The 12,064-nt window shown below is 49.1% G+C and overlaps 1 protein-coding gene across 1 annotated transcript in view; it reads right to left on the bottom strand.

Moving 5' to 3' along the window:
• LARGE1 (LARGE xylosyl- and glucuronyltransferase 1) overlaps positions 1–12,064 on the bottom strand; it is a 588,787-nt gene that overhangs the window by 302,886 nt on the left and 273,837 nt on the right.

Below are 12,064 nucleotides of genomic sequence, written 5' to 3'. Positions count from 1 at the left end.
GAGGCCGTAGTTCTCAACAGGGGCTAATTTACTCCCCTCTGCCTCCCCAGAACGGGCGTCCACGTCTGGACTCATTTTTGGTTGTCACTCCTGGGGGTGTGCAGGGCTACTGGCATCCGGTGGGTGGCGGCCAGGGATGCCGTTCAACACCCTACAATGCACAGGAGGCCACCGAGACAATGATGCTGTGCAAAAGGTCCAGGTTTTCGGGATGCGGAGGGGGTGGGAGAGGCTAAGATCTCACGGGGCACCAAAGCCACCTTTCTCAAACTCATTTCTGCACGTCTCAACTTCTCCACCTGTAAAATGATGACAGCCCCGCTTATCTCCGGATAATATCTCCAAAAGACTCGGAATCAAAGCCTGTAATGTGGATGCAACTGTCACAGTTTAAATCATGAAGGAAACGGATAGGGAAACGCCTGCACAGAGGAGACATAAGCAGGGCGGGGATGAGAATGGTAAAAGCATGCTGAATCAGGCTCTTTGGAATTGCAAATATTTAAACACCTGGCCTCCGCGAGATGTCAAACTCTGTCTTGGCTTCAGGGTTCAGGGACGTTTTCAAATGGGCCCATTAAATGTAAGCACGAGCGTGCACATTCTCAAACATTTTACATAATTTTCCAATCTCTTTAGTTTCATCCAGTACACCTGCCACCATGAATAAATTCATCCTCGGGAGCCGCTGCGGCAGAGCGCTGCTACCCAGGAAAGCAGAAAATTGGAGTGTCACGAACACGCGCCGGGAAGAGTTCGGGGTGGTCCCAAATTTTGTGGGTGCAGCAGTGAACGGCAGGAGTGAGGCAGGGCTTGGGGTAGGAGCGGAGACAGTCCGGGAACAGGGATGAAGGTTCCTTGAAAGAGCAGGGGTGCACACATGGTCCTACCATGAGAACTTTCTGGTCTGAAGCTATGAAGTCCAGGTTTTCATGTTTCTCAGTGTGGTGGCTTAAAGATGGTCACAGATACATGGACATTCCGACTCCCAAAGGGAAGGGTCTAAACATCACATTCTGTGACCACTGGTCCACTTCTGCCCTATACTTGGTAGGTGTCATACTTGCCTTTATTGGTCAAAAAGTCTGCAAGTAGCGTGATGATGCTCTTCTCTGCTCCTCTAGGCTCACTCTCTGAGCTTCTCCAACCGGCTCTGTGCCCCAAGAGCCTGATTTTTTTGGACCAAATTAACTGGGTTCCTCCTGCTTCTGGTTCCTGGTTGAGTTTGGTCAATGGGAGACCCCAGCGGGAGTCCAAAGGCCCCCCTCTTTATGTCCACTTCTTGCTGGGTTCCACAGGGCCTCCTGCCTGCACCTCTCGGGCCCAGGGGTCGCAGTGACTCCCTCGTGGGAGCTGTACCACCCTCGCTGGTTCCCCCTAACCCTGCATTAAACCCTCTCCACCTCTTTTGTGAGCGTCCCCCTGTTTCCTGCCAAGACCAGACCAAATTCCAGTGATCCTCCCTAGCACCCCATTTGTCCTGGTGGCTGGAAGGGAACCACAGATGATTCTGGGGCATCCACAGATATATCACTGATATATCTAAAATAAAACAAGGCAGGAGAGCAACTTGAGAATGGATAAATTGTAGTTAGAAATTTTAAGGCACTCTGGAATTCCCTGGCAGTCCAGCGGTTAGGACTCAGTGTTTTCACTGCCGGGGCCGGGGTTTGATCCCTGGTCAGGGAACTAAGATCCCACAAGCCGTGTGGCACGGCCAAAAAAAAAAAAATTTTTACTTAAAACAAAATTTTACGGCTCTATACAAAATTCTCAGACACAGGGACCACAAGGCTCTTTCTAAGGAAGCCAGTAAAGCTTCCTGCTCACTTACAGTGCTGCAACCTGCACCCAAAGATACAGGTTAGAGTGCCAGAGCTAAGCTCTCATTCCTGATGCCACTGGGGTCAAGTGAGTGACCTTTACTTTTAGGGCCTGCAGGAAGAATTCAGACATGAGCAGAGTGTTTTTGGAGACTGATGTGCCAGGCACTGTGCTGGGCTCAAAGGATCAAAACGTCAATCAGCCTTCATCCCCCGGGTCAAGTGAAGAGAGAGGAAGAGTCAACCAGACAACCCCAGCAGGGACTGCAGAGGCTTCTGTGGTGGCAAGCTCGGCGTCCCTGCCCCTAGAGTAGCCAGCAGCACCCCAGACCGAGCAGAGGCAGGGAGAGCTTCCAGGAAGAGAGGGCATTCTAGTAATGAGACCAGGGCAATACTCACTGCGGCTATTCAAGGTTAGCAGGGATTTATAACTGTGTGCTTGCCAGTCTCCATGTAACCCGAAAGAGAACTGCCCCCCAACAGGAAGAAATCCCCACAGGGCAGAACTAATCAACACTCCAGCCAGCCACGTGTCTACCAGCCACCCCATGAGCAGCGACCCTGAAGGCCAGGCATTCTGCCTGGGGGCACAACGCAGTGAAAGCATCTCATAACCGGGAGCCTTTGGGAGTGGGAGGGGAAACCTATTTAAACGCTGGCATATGTGCGGAGGGGCTGGGGGAGTCAGGCTCGGCCCAGATTCTGGACTGCAGCTGCTGGAACAGGGGGTGGAGAGGCAGGACCTCCCAGAGGACAGATGCTCCCATGGCAGCCAGGGAGAGGCACACAGCTGGCGACAGAGGCAGGAGCCAGTTAGCTGGGAAAACCCAACGAGAGTGAAGAGACCTGGGTCCGAGCCATAACTTCAAAGCTGAGTTGCTGTGTGACCTTGGAGCAGTCGCTTAACATCCCTGAGCCTCACTGGCCCACCTGTAAAATGGAGATCAAGGTAGACACTCCACTGTGTAGCTGGGGGGATCAGACAAGTAAGTGCAAGTAGGTGCACTATTGAACTGATGCTCGTTCATGTGACCGACTGCATACACAGCATAACGAGAAGGTGTTCATCATCCCGTGGCTTTAACCTCCTCGTCTGTAAAACAGGGACATCATACTACTTACCCTCAAGGGGTTGCTGAGGGAAAGTGGTCCTCAAAGTCTAACGTGCATCAGACTCCCTGGAGGGCTCGCTAACATAGAGCGCTGGGCCCCTCCTCCTGAGTTCCCCATTCAGGAGGTTCAGAGAGCAGCCTGAGGATCCCCCGAATCCAGATGACGCCGCTACTGCTGGTCCAGGGACTCCGCCTGAGAACTGCTCTGTGCGTAAAGCACTTTGAAGAGTGTCTCCGGTTAAACACTCCACAGATGTCAGCTGTGACTATGTTGGGAGAGGAGGAGAGGTCTTCGCAGAATCTGTTTCCGATACTCTCCCAAGAGGAAGCACCATCCCGCTTCTACAAGACAAGCAGAGGCACTGCTCCCGCACAGCCACCTCATTCTCCCAGCACCTTGGAATTTACGACTCTTCCGGGGTGACGAAAAGGCCAGGGGAAGAGAACACGGGACGCAGCTTCTCCTGCGCAAAAGCAAAGCCCTGGAAATCAGGACAGTGGCCCAGCTCTGCCTCTGGCCACCTGGGTGCCCTTGGGCAAACGACCTAACCTCTCTGATCCTCAGTGACTCCTTTATAAAAAGAGGGATTTAGAAGTTCTATATACAGAGCTTTCCTAATACCCAGGATTTTCCAAAATTCAAGAGGAAGGAAGCGAGAGCAAATGAGTAACTGGTACAAGGCCTCAGCCAGTCAGCGGCAAAGGGGTGGAAGAACTCAGACTCCTGCCATTCGACCCACACAACTCGGCGCAGTAACACACATATGTTAACTATTAAATTTTTAAAAATATATTGCTAACGTGCCACCTAAAATAATCTTACAAACTGCCCAGGCTCTACTCTCTTGGGAAACCACTGACCGAATTCTGTCTATTCCCTCAAAATACTGATCCACCGACCCAGAAGACAAAATTATTTCAACCCTGTAGAAAACAGAAGGAGACCCCTTCCAACTATAATGGAAGCCAAGTCATCAGGGGCTGCGCAAGGGGGCAGGTGGAACGCAGGGCCTACAGGGCCCGGTGAGAGGACGGGATGGGCCAACCCTCCAGGGGGTGGTGACTGCGTCCTCCGTGGCCAAGGCCCAATCAATGGACAACAAGGGAATGATCTCCCAGCATCCCCACCGGCATATTCCTGGTCTGCTTTAGGGTGGGTTTTCTTGTGTTATGAAGAGCATGATAAGCTGAGGAATCAGAAACCGAAGTATTTTGTGGAAGACATGTGAAAGGGTGAGATTGATTTTTGGGTGGGTTGAGAAGAGTTTAATTATTAGGGTAAACCCATGCCTGGGGCAGGTGGGTTGTCTAAATATAGCCCCATACCCAGCACAGTTGACATGTATCACAATCCCATCTATGGGGCCAATGGACGACCGGCCTGACCCCAAAAGTCTACACACCTTTGCCAAGTACTCAATCATTCTACAAGCGTGGACTGAGCACCTACGATGTACCAGGCTCAATTGTAGCTGCTGGGGATACAGCAGCAAGTGAAGGAGACTGAATCTTTGCCCCCCATCACGGGAGCTGGCGTTCCACTTGGGGGGGACATAGAAAATAAACAAACAAAGGCATATATAATTAAACTATATAGAATGCTAGACGATGATGAGTCTAGGAAGAAAAATTAAGCAGGGGAGGAAGAGCGGCACGTGGATAGGCAGCTGGTGAGAAGGGCTAAGATTTTAAAGTGGGGTTGTCCGGACAACTCTCCCTGAGAAGGTGACACTGGAGCAAAAATCGGACGTAGGTCAGGAAATGAGGCCTCTGGGTGTCCAGGCAGAGTGTCCCAGGCAGCGGAAACAACCCTGAGATACCAGGCAGCCGCCTGTGGAATAGGGAGCTGTGGAAAGGCAGCCTGGGAAAGACGGCAGGGAGGAAAGCTGGAGTCCATGAGGCAGCTCTCCTAGAGCTCCCAGGCACCCTTAAGAACTCGGCTTTTCCTATGTGTGAGGAGAGAAGCTACTGGAGGGTTCAAAGCCGAGAAACAGCACAATCTGACTTAAATTTTAAAAGGATCACTCAAACTGCCAGTTAAGAACAGATGCTCTGAGTGTGCACATACCTGGGGGTGGGGAGGAGCAAGCACGAAAGGTGGGAGCAAGGAGAATAGTCAGGAAGCTACTGCAATAACCCAAGTGCGGTGGACTCCGTGATATGCTGCCTAAGGCCCCTTTCATGAGGTGTGCGTTGCCCCACTTGCTAGGAACAGCCTCCTTGCCAAGAGCTGCCTTTTTGAGGGTCGGCCCCTTCCCGGGGCAGCTGCAGCCAATGACCCTCCCACGGCATCCTCAGTGGCTGGCCCCATGGACATGCCTTCACAGATGGTCAGCATGTGAAACTCCATCTCTGGGTGTGCTTCACGGCACAGGAAGCTGGAGATGAAATGGGCCAGGGAGGTAGTGGTGGGGGTGAGAAAGGGCCAGACGGCATCCTAGTTCAAAGTCCTTCATGACCAGTTCACAGTCGGCTTCTCCAGTGGAGGGAGCAGGCTATCACACACATGAAGATTTACAACCGGGGCTTCCCTGGTGGCACAGTGGTTGAGAGTCCGCCTGCCGATGCAGGGGACACGGGTTTGTGCCCCGGTCCAGGAGGATCCCACGTGCCGCGGGGCGGCTGGGCCCGTGGGCCATGGCCGCTGAGCCTGCGCGTCCGGAGCCTGTGCTCCGCAACGGGAGAGGCCACAACGGTGAGAGGCCCGCATGCCGCAAAAAAAAAAAAAAAAAAGTGAGGGTTGCATCTTTATTTGTTGTCATTGTTCTTAAGGGCACATTTTCAAAGGAAGTTTTACAAGAGGGCACAATAGATAAAGCAGATCAAGGCAGCCCTGCTTCGGGGTAAGCACAGCCAGGAGGCTGCCAGAGAAAGGGCCCCTTGCCATGGCCGTGGTGCGGAAGCCAGCCCAAGACTGACCCCAAAGATCCCTGCCAGCTGAGAACCATGCCCCGTGCGGCCCCTCCTACATTGTATCAGTGAGTCTGTGTGACCAGTCGAACATAGCAGAAGTAATGGTCCGTGACATCCAAGGCTAGATCATAAAAAAGACTGTGGTGTCTGCCTTGTTCTGCTGGATCACCTCCTCTGGGGAAAGCTAGCTGCTACACCAGGGGAACACTCAAGCAGTCTTAAGGACGTGAGGCCCCAGCTGGGCCAGTGTGCCAGCTTGGAAGCAGAGGCTCCAGCCCCAGTCGAGCCTATAGCTGATGCAGCCCCAGCAGATGTCTTAACTGCAACCTCAGGAGAGATCTGGAGCCTCAATCTCCAACGAAGCTGCTCTCAGATTCCCAAGTTTCAGAAACTATGAGATGATAAATGCATGTTGTTTTAAAGTGCTAAGTTTTGGTAATAACTTGCCCTGAAGCAATAAATAATTAATACACTCAAGGAAGGTACCCGAAAGACCACACTGAGAGCTAGGGTTCCTGAAAATCACTGCAGAAGAAGTCCTACTAGGTACCTTCCAGTACAACATCCCCTAGTTCCAGGGCCTGACATTTAGCAAGGATATTTTAGTAGATTTACATCCTTTGAGGAGCCCCAAAGACAACATATGAACCTAATGAAATGTGTATCCAAATGCCGTAAGAGTATCTTTCAACAGCAACGTGATGTATGAAAAGATTGCGGGCAAACCCTTCCACTGTGGAGTGATTATGGAAAGACCTTGAAGGTGAAGTCAAAACAAAGAGGTAGATCAAAATTCTTGGAGGTTTGTTATGGGTCCAGAAAACGCAGGTAAGAGGTGTCAAGGTTTATAAACATAAAACCCAAAGCAAAACGGTAAATTCCCACTGAGCTGACAAACGTGGTCACAATCCGCCGGGCACTTTAAAACAACCCAACTTCTTTTTAAAGAACAGACAGATCCTTGCTTAGACCTACAGAGGAATGATTACCCTCATAGGGCTGCGCCAGCCCCCAAGGTGCAAGATGACCTCCATATCGTGACTGTCACCCTGAAGCCTTCTGAGGTGAGGCATCTGCCAGGCACAGAATAAGGACTGCAGTTCTGAGCTGATGGGAACACGGGTCCCAGCAGCTCTAATTTATGAAGTGTCCAGCACAGTGGTTCAGAGCACAGGTTCTAGGAAGCAAATGGCCAAGGTTTAAATGTGAGAGCTCCACCTCTTCCAGACAGTGCGACTTTACAATAATTATTTAACTTTTCTCAGCAGTAGTTTTCTAATTTATAAAAGGAAGAAAGTATGCTATGCAGATTAAATGAGATATTTTATGTAAGCTTTAGCATGGTGTCGCCTACACTTTCAGGGCTCAATACATGTTAACTTTTATTACTATTACATTACTATTTCATTTTGAATGAAGTTCAAAGCACGGAAGAGAAGGAAAGAGATACTTCCTCAAGGGGTGGTCTGACATCAGACAGTACCATTCACCTGGCTTTTCATAATAACAATATCAACTGTTGCTGTTTTAATTCTTTGACGTTCTTCCCATTGAGGTATGAGATGTGTGCTCCTTCTCCCTTCAAACTGGGTGGGCTTTTGTGACTGTTTCAACTAACAGACTACACTGTCAACAAAAGTGACACTATGTGACTTCTGAGGCCAGGTCATTAAAAGTGCTTCTGGGGCTTCCCTGGTGGCGCAGTGGTTGAGAGTCTGCCTGCCGATGCAGGGGACGCGGGTTCGTGCCCCGGTCCGGGAAGATCCCACATGCTGCGGGGCGGCTGGGCCCGTGAGCCATGGCCGCTGAGCCTGCGCATCCGGAGCCTGTGCTCCGCAACGGGAGAGGCCACAGCAGTGAGAGACCTGCGTACCACAAAAAAAAAAAAAAAAAAAAGTGCGTCTGTTCTGCCTTGCTCACTGGGATACTTGTACTTAAAGCCATCGGCTGCCACGGAAGCAGGTGACTGTTCCGGAGCCGCCATGTAGTGAGGAAGCCCAAACGAGTCACAGAGGGAGACCACATGGAGAGACCCTGAGTCCACAACAGGGAAGAGAGATGCTGGGCCAGCGCCCGTTGCTTCAGTCCTCACCATTCCAGCTGCAGCCACCAAGAAATTGCATGAGTCCCCCCTCCACCCCCAGACCAGAACCACTCAGCTAAACCCTTCTCAAATCCCTGACCCACAGAGACCAGGAGAGCTAATAAAATGACTGGCATTGTTTCAAGCCATTACGTTCTAGGTGATCTGTTAGGCAGCAGCTGAGAACTGGAATATCCATGATAAGTCTATGTGAAACCCATACAAAGTCAGTTTCCCACCTGCTGTCTCATTCATTTCATCCTCACAGTTGCATAGGGAAGAGCACATTATTATTCTCATTTCATGATAATGAAATAGACTCCAAGAGGGTAACTGAATTGCCCAAGGTCACATGGCTAGTGAGCGGCAAAGTAAACATTCCTGGTTAGAAATTCGGACTCCAGTTCAGTGATTTCTGTGCTGTACCATAAGCTGACTCCCAGAATAGACCAGAACGAGAAATGCAAGAGAACTGCAGCGCACATCTGTACACACAGAGGCAGAAGCGGAGATCAAAGAGGACCATCCTGTTCCAAGTCCCAAAGGCACAAAGAAACCAGCCCCTCACGGAAGCAGCATTGTCCTGGCAACAGATATGTGCAAGAATGAAATGGGCAGCTCCTTGAAGGCCACACCATTAGAAAACAACAAGAGGGCACAAGGACTGGCAAAGGCCCCTGATTTCTATCACCAAATATCTCAGCTGACAGCCCGGGCATCATCTCAGAAGGGTTTTCAGAAATACTTGTCATAGCCCAGAGAAGTTTCAGCACAACCAGATACAATGACAACGTCCTTGGTGACGAGGCCCTGTGCACTGACAGCGTGTCAGGACCACCTTCAGCACTTGCAACCACAAGTGCTCCCATGAAGGGAGGATTCTATTTTGACTCCACTGACTGACATTTCTCATCAGCCTCTATGGCATTTTCCCAAAATTCTTTAAATATGCCAAGCGATGGAAACCGAGGAAGCACACTGCTGATGGGTATAAAGACAGCATCTCAGGGCACGTGTGCCCCCAGAGTAGACCACACTGAAATAAGATGCAAGCGGGTCAGGACTTTCTAATTCATCTATGAAAGCTCGAACAGGACCTGGGGTTCATCACAGGTGAAGTCCACCAAAACATAACTTTTTAAGGGTCTAAGACATAACATTATCAAAACGCACAAAGAGAAGATAAACAAATGGACAAAACCTAATTCTCAGGTGCAAAAGACTAAAAAATAAGTTATAGTAAAAATTAACAAGCTCGGGGTCTTTATCTCTCAAAGAGCACAAGGATAAAGTGAACCCCATCATTTATTTTCATTGTCCCTTAAAGCAGTGGTTTCCAAACAGTTTCCACGATCCCAGAATCACTGGGATACATATTTTTAATACTTATATTTTGGGCCCTATTCTCAGAGATTCTCAATCAGTAGATTCTGTGGTGGGTCCCATGAAAATGCATGTTTGGTATATAATTCTAATGTATAACCGAGTTCGGTAACTACTCATTTGACAGAGAACATGCACCGTAACCATAATATCTCTTCTCTCTAGGAGCAAATCTCCAAAATGTTAACAAAGAACATGGCTTCTTTAAAGAAAATCTATCTTTTCCAGGCTCCCTTGCAGCTAGGTGGCAGCTAAAGGTAGCAGCTAAATGAAGTTCTGCCAATGTGTTCCAAAAGGAACTGACTGTGAAATTTCTGAGACGTGTTCTTAAAGCAAGCTGATATGCCCCACCTTAACGCTGCTTCTTTCCTGCTAGCTGGAATGTGAATGACAGGGCTGAAGCTCTGAGAGTCATTAAAGACCATGAGATGACCTTGAGAATGCCAGTCATGCCAGCTGGGTGAAAGATAAAGGAAGCCTGCATCCAGGCAGGAACATCCCTACACCAACAGCTCCAGACTTCTTACATGTAAACAGGAATAAGAGGCAAAGCCACCATTAACTTGGGATTGTGTGATAAATCACAGTGAAATCAACTGCTAACCCAACTATGCTATTGTTTGCCTAAAGTTCTAATATCCACGGTCATCACTGAAATAGTCTGAGGCAGGAACTTGATTTTAATCCATAACTTACAAACGAAGAAGCCAACACACAGAAAAGTGATGTAACTTGCTCAGTGCCACATGGCCATCAAGGTATGGAGAGGGAACCAGAATTGGGCTCCTGTCTCTCACTTTGAAAGCCAGTGGTCTTTGCCCACACTATTTGGTGGGGCGCTCGGGACAGAAGCCCTCTTTAGAAATATCAATAGGATGTGTGTATCTCAGAAAGCTGAGCAGGGGAAGACAATGGCCACAGAGACTACAGCAGGAAGAGGAATCCTCTGTGTTCTCCCTCTGTTCCACTTGTGTCCTCCCATTTTTTCCTTTTCCTTTTCTATTTTTCACCTCCTTGATCGTAGTTGATGGTTTAAGTCAGCCTGAGTCATAATAATGTAAACACACTCGAAGAAAAGAAGTTCCTCCCTCTGGGCCAGCCAACACTCTAAACTGATGCCATGACCATAACCTGAGAGCACAGAACCTGTAAGAAATCAAACCAGCCTTCACCCAGGCAGGGAAAGAAGATTCCCAAATTAGGGGCCATCCCAGACCAGCCTAGACCAAGGGAATCTGTTAAAGTTGCTAAGTCCCCAAAGATGCAACACAGAGATCTTCCATTACACAGGCCACTGGCAATGGTTGTGGAAGGTTAAATGAGGCTGGGCCTGGCATGTAGTCAGAACCTAATTATAGGAATGAGATCACTAGGCAATTGAACCTAACTCCTGACGTATGCTCTCCTGCATGCACGCCACGCCTTGCCTAACCTGTTGATTCTTTTCTTATATAAAAAGAAGCAAGGATGAAGAATGAAGCAGTTAAAAAATGACTAGCTCTCTACCCCTAACAGCCCCCCTAAGAATCCTGCAGGTAGATCACGCAGGCAATGTAACATCTGAAGGAAGAGTCAGCCCGTCTGCATGCCATGGAGAATGATGCAGAATCCAGCCTCCTGCCTCAGTGATTCACTGAGATTCTTCCCCCTTTTTCCCCTTTAGAAACTGCCCTGGCTGAGCAGAATCTTCCGAGTTGGTCTCAGGTCATGAGTCCACCTTCTCCCCAGATCACCAGCTCTTCTGTTTAAAGCACGTTTCATTTCTCCTGACACTCGCCTCTCGAATTACTGGCTTAGGGGCAGCGAGCAGCCAAACCTGGATTTGGTAATAGTACGAATTGCTCTTTGTTTATAATCGCTTCCTCACTTCCCACCTCAAAACATAAGAACCAGAAGAAAGGGAGTTTTGTCTCTTTTTCAACCGTTGTTATTTCCCGGCACAGAGAACACTGTGAGACCCATAATAGAGGCTCAGTAAATATTTGTTGGATGAGTGATGACTATACAGCACCCGCTTCCCTGCCCAGGTTCTCTGTGCTCGCCTGACCGAGCAACTCACTGAGCTCTGAATCCTTTCCTGCTTGACAGCGCCTCGCTGCATATTTTTCCGACCCACACATACACTCCTTGTTGGATGTCCTCCATCTACCTTCCTCTGCCTCTCCACCAGCCCACACTTTAACCAGGCTTGGGAATCCATGAGAAATCCTATTATCCTCAGGGGCTCCCCCTGACCATTCCAGTCCAAAATCTCCCTGACCACTGACCTTGCATAGAACTGAGTCTACGTCACTCAATAGGCCCCATATCCCCTTATGGCATACTACACAGCATCACCAATATCACTAAAAACCACATTCATGTGAACAGCATCTTACGGTTTGCAAACTGTTTTCTCTTCAAGGCGTCTGAAGTCTAACATTCTGAGAATGTAGCCAGGAAATGGAATAAACCAGCAGCGGGTAATATCTGCATCTAACTAAAAATAACAAAAATTACCCATAATTGAAAATATGCTATATACCAGACACTAATTGTGGCTTTATATGGCCATCCCATTTCCTTTTCACAAATACTGCAGGAAGCAGGTATTGTTTTCTAAAGTTTATTGATGAGACACATCTGCAGCTCAGAGAGGTTCGGTAACCTGCTCAAGCACTCACAACAGAAACCACCAGAGCTGGGAAATGAACTCAGGTTTGTCCGTCCCAGAAGGGCTTGCTCTTAACAGGGAGGTTCTAATTCCTCTC

This window comes from Tursiops truncatus, chromosome 11 (genome assembly GCF_011762595.2).
Source record: "Tursiops truncatus isolate mTurTru1 chromosome 11, mTurTru1.mat.Y, whole genome shotgun sequence".
NCBI lineage: Eukaryota > Metazoa > Chordata > Mammalia > Artiodactyla > Delphinidae > Tursiops > Tursiops truncatus.
The sequence above is the reverse complement of the archived record's forward strand: the minus strand, read 5'-3'. Positions and strand labels throughout refer to the sequence as shown.